Genomic DNA, 14,045 nt, shown 5'->3' on the forward strand with positions numbered 1-14,045 from the left:
TGTGCTTAATGACTTACTTTGTTTGGGGTAGAACGGTTCCAAATCGGCTACTCGTTTGCTTTCTCCTTTCCTTTGTCCAATCTAGTTCCCTTTGCTCTTGAGCTAAATCAAACAATTTACCTCTCCATCAAACACAAACATACGGCATTCACATGCATTATTATGGTTATTGGCGAATACTTAACACAACTAAGCTGAAAATTTACTCAATCTCATCTTAATTTATTGCTACTTATTTATCAAAGTTTCCAATACAAGGTATTTAACACCTATGCCCATTTATACCCCTATATGGCGAATGCTTCATTCCTTACCCAATTAACCATCCAACAATTTTTCAGCCTCATTACCACCCTTTTCATGTCTAATTGTTTAAATACTCTCAAGCTCATTCACAAGTACTATTATACATCTCATTAAGCATTAATCATTTTGCAACATAAATTCTATAGCATGGCCGAATACTCATGCACACACACATAACAACAAGAACTCAATGGCACAAAATTTCCTTTTGTTAAACATTCGAACTCACTCATCTCCATGCTTTCATCACAACAACATCAAAACACTCACCAAGGAAGACAACATGCATAGTCAAATTTAACTCACCTAACAACTTAGTTTCGATTTGAGATTCAAGGAAAATTTTGAACCAATCCTCCAAATCATGCATGCATTTTCAAGAGTGGCATAAAACATACCTTCATGTATCAAAACACCTTAGTCTAGTAAGCTCCCATGGCTGATTTTCTCAAGCTTTTCCCCCTTTCTTCTTAGTATATTCGCCAAGCAAGGAGAAACCGAGAGAATGAACACTTTTTTTTTTCTTTTGTTTTCATCATATCCCTATTTTTTTCAATTTCATTTCTTTATTCTTTCAAGCATAATCCATTAGCTAAACATGTTTGAAACATGTTTTCCTTGCCCATCACTCTTGACATGGCCGCCACTACCCTTAGGAATGGGCTATTTGACATGCAAGTCCATTTATTTTACTTCATCCTTTTTATTAATCTCCTAAAATTAGCCACATCTATTTAAATCCTTTCACATGAGTCCTTTTTCTTTCAATTCACAATCAAATTAACTAAATCAAAGAATTCAAAATTCACACATGCATTTTCACATATTCTAGACAATAAATATTACGTTCGAACATGTCGGTGACTCGGTTTAGCGGTCCCGAAACCACTTCCCGACTATGGTCAATTTTGGGATGTCACAACCCGTCCGGGCTAAATCCATTTTACACATATTCTTCGGGAGGGCTATATCAGGATAGGATCACCCGTCCGGGCTAGATCCTTTTTACCGTCAATTCCTTTTCAGCGATCCATCGAATTTTCCTTTCATTCAACCGGGATTTCTTCCCATTTTATCAAATATATCAATGTTTTATTAATTTTCATACAATGAACACTCAAATCATATTCACATCAATAACATACAATCTCAAGCATTTAAGAATATAATTCAAGTTACACAAACTTACCTTGATACTTGTTTGTAAACAATAAAAATCTACTAATCCCGAACTTTTTCGTTTCCTCGATCTAGCTTCGTATTTGAATCTTCTGGATTTGGTGCAAAAATTATGAAATACCAGCTTAGAGAACCCTCCTATGGTGTTTTTAGCTGCTGGAATTGAAGAGAAATGAAGAGAAATCTAGATATTTCCTATTTAGTCCTAGTTTTATTTAGTTAATTTTGCAATATTCCAATTTTACCCTTAATTTATCAATTTTTCTGCTGATTTCATACCCTTGCCGTCCAGCACAAATAACTTTTGGGTCTAATTGCCTTTTAAATCCTTTCTCATTAGACTTTTAAGCTATTTAATCATTCTAGTAACTTTTACACCTATTACAATTTAGTCCTTTTCATTTAATTGACTACCCAAACATTAAAATTTCCTAACGAAATTTTAATACCACATTAATAACATTTCATAAATATTTATAAAATTGTTTTTGACTCGGTTTTACGAGATGGAGGTCTCGATACCTTGTTTTTACCCAATTTCTTCAATAATTTCTTTTTCTATCTAATCACTAAATCGGTAAAATTTTTCTATCAGTATTTTCATACGATTTTCCTATCATATCAATTTTCATGCAAAAATATTGAAATAAGTTTCTCTTTAAATCGGATTTGTGGTTATGAAACCACTGTTCTGATAATTTTGAATTTAGGCCATTACAAAGGCTACTATGTGCCTCTCTCAAAATAGACTACCTCAGATCAGTGTCGTTCGGTACACATATCTGGCCTCAAAAACACAATACACCCTCAGAGTTCAACCCAAATTTCGTAGTGCTACCACTCTCAATCTATCGAAACCAAAGACCCAAAGACTCATCCTCCAGTTGTTTACCCTTGATTTGCTCGATCCATGTTGTTTGACTTGCAGCTTAGCCAACAAGCTCCCATCGTTGAACAGGCTAAGTCGAGCGAACATCACTTTTAGATCTGTCATAGCCCTATGGCTCAATGCATTGACCACCACATTGGCCTTGTCAAGATGGTACTCAATGATGTAGTCGCAATCCTTAAGAAGCTCAACCCATTTACGCTACCTAAGATTCAACTCCTTCTAAGTAAGAAGGTACTTGTGGCTCTTGTGATCAGTGTAGATGTTACACTTCTCACCATACAGGTAGTGCCTCTAGATTTTTAATGTAAATATTATGGCAGCCAACTCCAAATCATATGTCAAATAGTTCGCCTTGTGTGTCTTAAGCTGACGAGACGCATGTGCTACCACCTCACCATCCTGCACCAACACACATCCCAAACTGTCATGTGATGCATCACTATAAACCGTGAACTCCTTTCCAGGCTCCGGCTATATCAAAATAGGAGCCTCAGTCAATATAGCCTTGAGTTTCTCGAAGCTCTCTTGCTATGCATTAGACCTAACGAACGATACACCCTTACGTAGCAGCTTAGTTAAGGGTGCTGCAATCAATGAGAAGCCTTCCATAAACCATCGATAATAACTTGCCAGCCCCTAAAAAGCTACAAATCTCAGACACATTCTTAGGCTACTTCCAATCCAATACCGCCTCAATCTTTCGAGGATCGACTCAAATCCCCTCCACAGACACTACATGACCTAGAAATGTTATTCACGTAACTAGAACTCACACTTACTGAACTTAGCATAAAACTGCTTTTCCCTCAATTTCTGAAGAACCATTTTGAGGTGCTTGTCATGCTCATCCTCAGTCCTCAAATAAACCAATATGTTATCGATGAACACCGCTACAAATCAATCCAGATAGTGCTAAAAAACTCGGTTCATTAGATCCATGAAAGTCGCTGGTGCATTAGTCAGTCCAAATGGCATCACTAAGAATTTGTAGTGACCATAACGAGTCCTAAATGTTGTCTTATGCACATTAGAATCCTTAACCCTTAGCTGAGGATACCCAGAATGCAAGTCAATCTTGGAGAACACAGACGCCCCTCGAAATTGGTCAAACAAATCATCAATTATCGGAAGTGGATACTTGTTCTTAAAAGTCAACTTATTTAGTTGCCAGTAATCAATACACATCCTCATGGACACATCCTTTTTCAGTACTGGTGCTCCCCAAAGAGACACACTAGGGCGGATGAACCCACGATCCAACAACTCCTGAATCTGAGCTTTAAGCTCCATAAGCTCCTTCGGTGCCATTCGATAGAGAGTGATAAACACCCGAGCTGTACCAAGGAAATGGTCAATCCCAAACTCCACTTCCTGATTTAGAGGTAAAGCGGGTAGCTCATTAGGAAAAACGTCTGAAAAATCCCTTACAGTGTGGATATCCTTTATAGTAGAGTCCCCAGAAGCGGAAACACTCATGTAGGCCAAATATGTCTCACATCCTTTGAGAACTAGTTTCTTAGCTTCTAGTGTAGAGATCACATTAGCTAAGTAGTTCTGACGTTCTGCAATCACGACTACCTCATCTATAACAGCCCGATTTTAGCTAAATTAGAACAGTGGTTTCAGAACTATAAATTCAAGGTTGGAAAATTATTTTTAATATTAATTTGGTGTTTACAGCATGTGAATATATGTGTGTGAAATTTTGTGAGCTAATTTTATCGTTTAATAACTCATTTTGAGAAAAAGGACTTAATAGCGTAAAATGCAAAAGTTGCATTCTATATGATGAAGATGTCTATTTACTGTGGCTTATTAAATGTGAGATCCTTATTATGAAATTAGACCTTAGATAGTGGAAATTGACATGAATAGCCATCCATTATATGCTTATCAATGTTATTAAATAAAGGTATTTTAGTAATTAGCAAAATAAGTTATTGAATAATAAAACAAAACAAATTTTAATGCTCATGTCATCATCTCTTCACCGAATATTGAAAAAGAAAAACACCATTGAAGCTTTATGAAGTTCGACCATTGCATGATTCATTAGATAAGTGAATTAAGCTCGGCTTTTGATGATTTCTATGTTTTTGTGATCGTTGCTTTGAGTACTAGCTAGCCTGTACCTTAATTTCTGAAATTGTCGATGAATTTTTGAATTTCCATTGATGAATCCATGATTTTATGATGTTTGATGATGAATTATACAAGCTTGGTGTTTGATATACATGTTTCGTAAAGTGATTTTTGACAAAAATGTCAATTAGGGATTAAATTAAGAAAAGTGTAAATTGAGGGGATAAATTGTGAAATAAATGAAAAATATAGGGACCTATAGAGAATTGAGCTAAGCATGGGTCACATTGAATTTTTTGTATTTATGAAATAGGGGATACATTGAATAAATGTGTAACTTTAGGGGCTAAAGTGTAAAAATGCCCTAATATGTGTTTGTGGATGATTAAATGGGTTAATTTTGAATACATATAGATCAAGAAAGAAAGAATTCAAATTTGGATTGGGGAAAATCAAAGGTTAACAAGTAATCGATCCGATTCGTCAATTCCGAGTACAAGGTAAGTTCGTACGTGATAAACATTGTTACAATCATGTTTTGAATGCTTTAATAATGAATAAATTGTATATATATGATTATGAATGCATATGACGACAAATTGACTATGTTTGGCACTTAGTGTGTGTTTCGAGATAGCTTCGGCTATATAGAGCACTTAGTGTGCGAGTCGAAATAGCTTTGGATATATATGGCACTTAGTGTGCGAGGTTGAGATAGCTTCGAATATTAAAGGTACTTAGTGTGTGAGATTTTAATAGCTTCAACTATGCTTTAGCACTTAGTGTGCGAGATATCGAGTATTCGACAGTATCACGAGAGCTCGGTATGAATTTATACATGTATGTACATATAAAGCATGAAATCCAAACGAAAGAAGTAATGAACTTGTTCATAAATACTTAAGTAAGTATGAGGAAAGTTTGTTGGTTATCATGATATAGATATGAATTAATTCAACTTGATGATTTGTATGTTATGAACTATTGAGTATATTTAGTACGAGCTTACTAAGCTTTTAAAGCTTACTTGTGTGTTCTTTCCATGTTTTTATAGTTTAACGAAGCTAGCTCAGACATCGGGGATCATTGGGAACCATCATCACACTATCGACTACTTGTTGATATTTTTGGATGCTTGTAAGTATGGTATATGGCATGTATAGGCTAGTGAATCGATGATATGATTTGAGATTTGATATAACTATGAGATTTGGCTAGTTTTTGTTGAAAATGTTGGTATGTATTTGGTCATTTAAGTTAGCCGATATGCATAATGCGTTAAATATATTGGCTTATTTTGGGTATGTTGGCCTTAGTTGTTGATATAGTTTAATTATGGGTTTTGTGATATGAAATAGATGATAATATGAAGAATTAATGTATATGAAACTTAGGCAAGTTGTGATGAATTTTGGCATAATGATTTGGTAGGTTTTGAATGTGGAATTGAATAGTTGAATTGGTTGATGATAGATGGTATGATATGTGTTTGAATTGGTATGTTTTGGTTGCCTATAAGTGTATGGAAAGCGTTCTAAATTGGTTGCTATGAGTGCATGAGTGAGGGGTGGCAAATTGGCTTTTCAAATGTCCTATTTTTGTCCACACGGACAGAGACATGGGCGTGTGTCTCAGCCGTATGCGACACACGGTTATGTTACACGGCTGTATGTCCCTTAAGGTAACCTTCAAATTAATGTCAATACACTCTACAGTTTTGACACGGCCACAGATGTGTCTATTGGCCATGTGTGGCACACGAGTTGGCACATGGGCATGTGGTCAGCCGTGTGACCCAAGTTAGTAAACCCCCCTTAGATTTCACACGGCTTGGCACACAGGCGTGTCCTTGGCCGTGTGGTACAAGTCAATATGTATGCCCTATTTTCACACGGCCTTTAACACGAGCGTGTCTGGTAACCGTGTGAGACACACGACCTGTTCACACGGGTGTGTGACCCTGAAATTAAAGAAAATTTTCTAAGTTCCTAAAGTTTACATTTATTATAGGTTTAGTCTCGAACCACTTCTAAGCATAATTTAAGGTCTCGTAAAGCCTTACAAAGGACATTGTAAATGAGATGATTAGATTTTTAATTATAATTGCATAAATGTATATGTTATGTATGTGAACAACGTGTATTAATCAGTAATGCCTCGTAACTCTATTCTGGTGATGGATACTGGTTAGGGTTGTTACATCATCATCCCCCTCAGTTCTCAATATGACCCTCTTAATCACACAATCCATGCTTACATGAAACTTGACCAACCAATCTATCCCCAATATCATGTTGAACTCCCCAAAAGGGAGCTCCATTAAATCGGCCAAAAATACCGTCCCTTGGACCTTTACCCTTGGACCTTTAAAGGAACATTCTTAAACAGTTTGCTAACTCTAACAGATTGCCCTAGCGGGCGGTCATGTAACACCCCGAACCCGAGACCGTCGCCGGAGTCGAACGCGAGGTGTTAACAGACTTCAACCCACTTATTGACAATTTTCAGACAAGCTGCCAATCTGAGTACTAGTCGCTCCAAAATTCATAACTTGAGTTTTACAACTCGAAAATCAGTTCCGTAAATTTTTCCTGAAACTAGACTCATATGTCCATCTACATATTTTTTTCTAGAATTTTTGGTCGAGCCAATTAGTACAGTTTATTAGTTAAAGTCTCGCCTGTTGTAGGGATCGACTACACTGACCTTTGTGCGTTACGAATTGGATATCTCCCTGTACAGGGCTTCAATACTAATGCCGTTTGTTTCTGTAGAAACTAGACTCAGAGAGGGATCTACACATATATGGAATGACTCCTAATTATCTCTGGTTAATTTACAATGATTTTCCAAAGTCGGAACAGGGGATCCAGAAACCGTTCTGGCCCTATTCCACAAGAACTTTAAAATCTGTTAACTTATAACTCATATGACCATTTCGTTTCTTCCATATGAAAGTAGATTCATCAAGGTACACTTACATAATTTATTTGCTATTTAATACCATTCCTACTATTTTTAGTGATTTTTCACATCCACGTCACTGCTGCTGTCAGCATCTGCCTTTAGTAGGCTTTACCTATTTCATACTTTCCATGATTCAATTGGCCCTTTTTACATACATAGCACAAAGTGTGATCATGATTAACCATTCCAATGGCTAATCGTTTCAAAATAATTCCATACCTCATAAGGGTCAACATACAAACGATTATAGTTCTATGCTAAAAACGTATATAAGCCATTTTCGCATGGCTATCCAAGTTTACACAAACCGGAAGGTACATGACCTTCAACAAAGGATGGTCCTATACATGCCATTTCAAAGTTCAACCAAAATTTGTACCAAAATGGGGCTTCAATAGTGTGGATGACTTCGACTGCTTTGATCCCGAATCCGATAGCTAACGAGCGAAACCTATAAAACAGAGAGCCAAAGCAACGGGGTAAGCATTTTAATGCTTAGTAAGTCTCAAGCAATGAAATCAGCTTTGACTAAGGTATTTTATTCACATGGCTAATTAAACCACTTTACTAATTCACATTCCCATACTCATACTTATTTCACATCACCGACCCTTAGGTTCATACACAAAAGAACAACTTAGCCCAAGGCGGTAGCTCGTTTATCAACCTAGCGATACTTACTTGTAAGAATTCAATTAGTACAAGCACATACAAACATACCTCATTGCTGGAATTTTCACAAGTGTATAAGCTGAAATTTTCACAGCAAGATTGCTCACTTCGAATCACATACTTTCGGATTTAACCGGATATAGCGACTTCAGACGATTGCCTTCGGTCATAACCGGATTTGGTGACTTGCACAAAGGCCTTGGTCTTAGCCCGGATATATCCACTCGCACGAATGCCTTGGTCTTAGCCGGATATATCAACTCGCACGAATGCCTTCGGTCTTAGCCGGATATATCAACTCGCACGAATGCCTTCGGTCTTAGCCCGGATATATCAACTCGCACGAATGCCTTGGTCTTAGCCGGATATATTTCCAATGTTCACTTACATATATATCAATATTCAAGACACGTCCATAGTTCATTTTCGTTACTAAAGCTCTAACACAAAATATCTATCAACCTTTACTATTTCGGCTCAATGGCCACACAACCAAGGAGCATAATTTTGATATAATTCAAGTAGGGTCATCACTCAAGACTTACCTCGGATGTTGTCGAGCGATTTCGACGGCTATTCAACTACTTTTTCCTTCCCTTTATCGGATTTAGCTCCCTTTGCTCTTGAGCTAATTCACACAAATTTAACTTATTAAAATCTCATCATGATAGCTTATGGCGAATATGACAAGGAGTGTAAATGGTCATATGGCCATCCTTTAGCTCAAATACACAATGGTCATGCACATTTTACATCACAACAAGCAATTCAATACATTCAAACATCAACGTGAAGTTCAAAGTACTTGGCCCTTATATACATACATCCACATATTTAAGCTCAAGAATTTTAACATAACATCAAGTGCTCAAATTACTCATGTGGCCGATTACACATGGTCATAAATACACAAAATCAAAAATAATTTCAAGGTTTTTCACACTATACATGTACTAGGCCGAATGTACATGCAAATTTCACAACATTCTTCAACAAATTTCTTCTTTAAACAAACATATTTATCACTTTCTTCATAATCAAAATATCATGTGCAAACATATATACACATATAGGTGCATGGTCAATCTCAAGGTGTTCATAACCCTCTAAAACACAAATTTTACCAATCAAGTAACAAGCATAAATCATGCTCATGAATGCATCATGGCGAATACATCACAATCATACCCCATTGAACTTTGGTCATGGTTAAACAAAGAACTCAATGTCTTACTCAAGATTGCTACAAAGAAATTTCAAGAGTAGTCAATCCATCATTGCATGCATCATTAGCAAGCTTCACATTTAGCATGCAATGGCTTTAACACAATATCAACCTTGGCCAAATACCATTTTTCATGGCATAACAAGGATTTGAACCATGGCTAACATGCACATCAAGTTAGCAACCAAAACAAGCATGAATCTCATGACACAACCTCATACATACCTTAATCTTGATGCAAGTTTAGCCAAATCTCCTTCTAGATCTCTTCTAAACAAAGAAAATGAAGCAAAAATCTCTTCTTCCTCTTAGGAATTTCGGCCAAAGGAAGGAGGGGAAAAGATGAACAATTTTTTTGTTTTTTCTTTCTTAGTCTTTGCTCAAAGAAAGGATGAATGACAACTTTTTTTTTTTTTCTTTCTTTCTCTCTAGCTACGGCACCAAGGGGGGCATCCATGCTCATTTTCTTTTTTTTTTTTTCATTTCTTAATTCTTTCTACATAATGCACTAACTAAACATGTTGGAAACATGTCCCTTGCCCATAATCTAGACATGGTCAAGCCACTCATTCAAAATAAATGGAGTATTTGACATGCAACTCCATTTATTTTGCTTCATTCCTTTATTAACCTCTTGAAATTAGCTACATATTTTTAAATCCTTTCACATGAGTCCTTTTTCTTTCAATTCACAATCAAATTAACTAAATCAAAGAATTCAAAATTCACACACGAGCACACACATATTATAGGCATCAAAATAAATTTTAAATTATTTTTTATGCCTCGGTTTTGTGGTACCAAACCACATTCCGACTAGGGTCAATTTTGGCTGTCACAACTCTCCCTACTTAAGAAATTTTCGTCCCAAAATCTTACCGTAAATAGGGTTGGGTATCGCTCTTTCATAGAGTTCTCGGTTTCCCATGTAGCTTCTTCTATCCCGTGTTTGAGCCATAACACTTTCACTAGCGGAACCCGCTTGTTTCGCAACTCTTTCACTTCACGTGCGTGATACGAATCGGTTCTTCCTCATAACTCATATTGGCTTGAATTTCAACCTCGACGGACTAATCACGTGCGATGGATCAGATCTATAGCGTCAAGCATCGAAACATGAAAGACATCGTGAATCTTTTCGAGTTCGGGGCAAAATCGACGATATGCGATGGACCGACTCGCCGGATATCTCATATGGCCCGATGAACCTCGGCTCAACTTGCCCTTACTACGAATCTGAGTATCTTTTTCCACGGCGAAACTTTAAGAAACACTTTATCTCCCACCGATACTCAATGTCCTTTCGTTTCAAATCCGCATACGATTTTCGACGATCGGAGGCTATCTTGATTTTCACGGATTACTTTTACTTTCATTCAGCATCTTTAATCAAATCCACTCCAAAATTTTGTTCTCACCGAGCTCGGTCCAAAACAATGGTGTACGGCATTTACGCCCGCACAAAGCCTCGTAAGGCGCCATCTTAATACTTGATTGAAAACTATTGTTGTGCGAATTCAATCAAAGGTAGGTACCGCTCCCATGAACCATCGAACTCGAGGATGCAACATCTTAACATATCCTCAAGTATCCGAATTATACGCTCGGATTGACCATCGGTTTGGGGTGAAAGGCGGTGCTTTGAAATGCAACTTGGTGCCCAATGCTTCTTGTAATTTCTTCCAAAATCGCGAGGTAAACCTCGGATCTCTATCCGACACAATGTAAATCGGTACCCGTGTAATCTCACAACTGAGAAACGTACAATTCAGCTAGTTTATCCAATGAAAATCCATACGCGAGGGATAAAGTGAGCCGACTTAGTCATCTATCAATAATAACCCAAATTGCATCCTTCTTACTTGTCGACAACGGCGGTCCGGACACAAAGTCCATTGTGACTCGATCCCATTTCCACTCGGGTATTGTGATCGGTGAAGTAACCTCAAGGCACTTGATGCTCCGCTTTCACTTGTTGACATATTAAACATCTTGCAACAAAATCGGAGATGTCTCGTTTCATACCATGCCACCAAAACCGACGTTTCAACTCATTGTACATCTTCACTCTCGGGTGGATTGCCATTCGGCTACAATGAGCTTCGTTCAGAATTATCGAAATAAGTTCAATTCTTTGGAACACACAAACGACTTCGAACCTCAAACAATCGTCATCATCAATTTGAAACTCCGATTCCTTGTTCGAACACACTCACCCGTTTTGCACGCAACTCCTCATCAACTTTCGAGCTTCACGAATTTGATGAGTCAACAATGGTTTGGCCTTTAATTGGCTACTAACACATTGTCGGGTAGGATAGACAAGTGTACATTCATCGTCAGTAAAGCAAAGCGGTGATTTCGGCTTAAGGCATCCGCAACCACATTAGCCTTTCCCGGTGATAGTCAATGACCACTCATAATCCTTTAACACTCGAGCCAACGTCTTTGTCGCAGATTTAAGTCTCTTTGAGTCATCAAATATTTGAGACTTTTGTGATCCGAATACACATGGCACTTCTCACCAAATAAGTAATGTCGCCATATCTTTAAGGCGAATACGATGGCGACCAATTCGAGATCATGGGTCGGATAATTTTTCTCATGTGGCTTTAATTGTCTCGACGATAGGCCACAACTCGACCTTCTTGCATCAATACGCAACCTAACCCAAGTAGGGAGGCATCACTATAGATGACAAACTCTTTGCCGATTCGGCCGTACTAGTCTTCGAGCTTAGTCAAATGAGTTTTCAATTGGTCAAAACTTTTCCGACACTTTTCCGTCCATTCAAACTTGACATCTTTCTCAAGCGGTTTCGTCATGGGTGTGGCTATCATCGAGAATCCTTTTACAAACCGTCGGTAGTAACCGCAAGTCCCAAAAAGCTCGAACCTCAAGTAATATTTCTTGGAGGTTTCAGTTAAGTATGGCTGAAATTTTGCTTGGGTCGACTCGAATACCGATGCAGATACCACGTGACCCAAGAAGCTAACCTCTCTTAACCGAACTCACACTTGCTAAACTTAGCATATAACCGCTTATCCCGTAAAATTTGCAACACTAATCTCGGTGCTCGCATGTTCGGTCTCATCTCTTGAATAGACCAAGATGTCGCCGATGAACACAACTACGAACCGATCCAAATATGATCTGAAGATCCGATTCATCAAATCCATAAATACCGTAGGGCATTAGTGAGCCCAAACGGCATCACTAAGAACTCGTAGTGACCATATCTCGCTCAAGGCGGTTTTGGGTATGTCCGAATCTCGGATTCAAGAATCGATAATAGCCCGATCTCAAATCTATTTTTGAGAACACCGAGGCTCCTTCAGTTGATCGAACAAATCATCGATACGTGGTAACGGATACTTGTTCTTTATTGTCACTTTATTAAGTCGACGATAGTCGATGCACAACCTCATGGTTCCGTCCTTCTTTTCACAAACAACACCGGTGCACCCCAAGGTGAAAAACTCAAGGCGAGCAAAACCTCTATCCATCAACTCTTGCAACCGAGCTTTCAACTCCTTTAATTCCGTTGGTGCCATACGATATGGAGCTATCGAAATCGGTGTGGTCCTGTGTACAAGCTCAATGCCAAACTCTATCTCCGAATGTGGTAAACCCGCAATTCTTGGGAAAAACGTCCGGTATTCACAAACCACCCCGCAGATTTGGGTTCTATTCCTAACTCCTTATCATCAAGTACATACGCAAGGTATGCTTCACACCCTTTTCTTACATATTTCGGGCCAACATTGATGATATTACGGTGGCAACCCCTTCAAGTTCAGAGACTCAACTCGGATCATCTCGTTGTTTGCGATCTCAAATCAATAGTCTTGCTTTTGCAATTCACAACCGCATCATGCACGGTCAACCAATCCAACCCAAGAATAACATCAAATTCATCGAACGGCAAAAGCATCAAGTCCGCCGGAAAACAGTACCTCAATTACTAGGGGCATTTCTTACACACTCTGTCGACCAGCACATAACGACCCAAAGGATTTGACACCGAATTACGAACTCGAGAGACTCAATAGATAAAGTCTTCTTTGGATGCTAATGTTTCGCATATATAAGAATGAGTAGAACCAGGTCAATCAAAGCAATCACATTAGTATCAAAGAGAGTGAAAGTACCGTAATAACATCCGGCGAGGAGGCATCCTCGCAGCAGATAGCATAAGTCCTAGCTGGAGCGCGAGCCTCGGATCTGGTCGCGAGATCTCTAGATCCTCTCGACCACCACTAGCCTTGCCCGTATTTCCAGATGGTCTACCTCGGCGGTGGTAGTACCGGTTTCCCACTCCGATCTACATTCTGCTCGCACAACCTCGGGCAATCTTTAATGAAGTGGTCAACTGATCCACACTTGTAACAGAGCGGTCACGGAATCTACACTTCCAAAATGCCATTTGCCACAATATCGGCACTCCGTCCTCTCTCGTCGATCATTCCCACTCATGGCGATCAAGTGATTCGTGGTCACAGGGGTCGATCGCGATCTCGTCTAGAAAAGCCCGAAGTGTCTCTAGATCGGCCTAAGCCATCTCTAAGTTTCTTTGATGATGTTGGAAGGGCTTCCCGAATACCTCTTCTGAAACTCCCTTGCTCCCGCTTCGCTTTCCTTTTCTCCATACTAAGCTCCTCGGCTTTGCCGCTTCGCTCGACGAGAGTCACAAACTCTCGGATTTCCAAAATGCCAACATAC

At 38.6% G+C, this 14,045-nt stretch overlaps 1 long non-coding RNA gene across 1 annotated transcript; it reads right to left on the reverse strand.

Annotated features, from left to right (window-relative positions):
* Window positions 1–7,592: 7,592 nt before the first annotated feature.
* LOC128293768 (uncharacterized) lies at window positions 7,593–8,717 on the reverse strand. The gene is made up of 2 exons (XR_008283940.1): window positions 8,644–8,717; window positions 7,593–7,877 (listed from the first exon to the last, which is right to left on the reverse strand). It is a non-coding gene; the product is annotated as an uncharacterized LOC128293768 (long non-coding RNA).
* Between the last annotated feature and the right edge of the window lie 5,328 nt (window positions 8,718–14,045).

This window comes from Gossypium arboreum, chromosome 6, assembly GCF_025698485.1.
Source record: "Gossypium arboreum isolate Shixiya-1 chromosome 6, ASM2569848v2, whole genome shotgun sequence".
NCBI classification, from domain to species: domain Eukaryota; kingdom Viridiplantae; phylum Streptophyta; class Magnoliopsida; order Malvales; family Malvaceae; genus Gossypium; species Gossypium arboreum.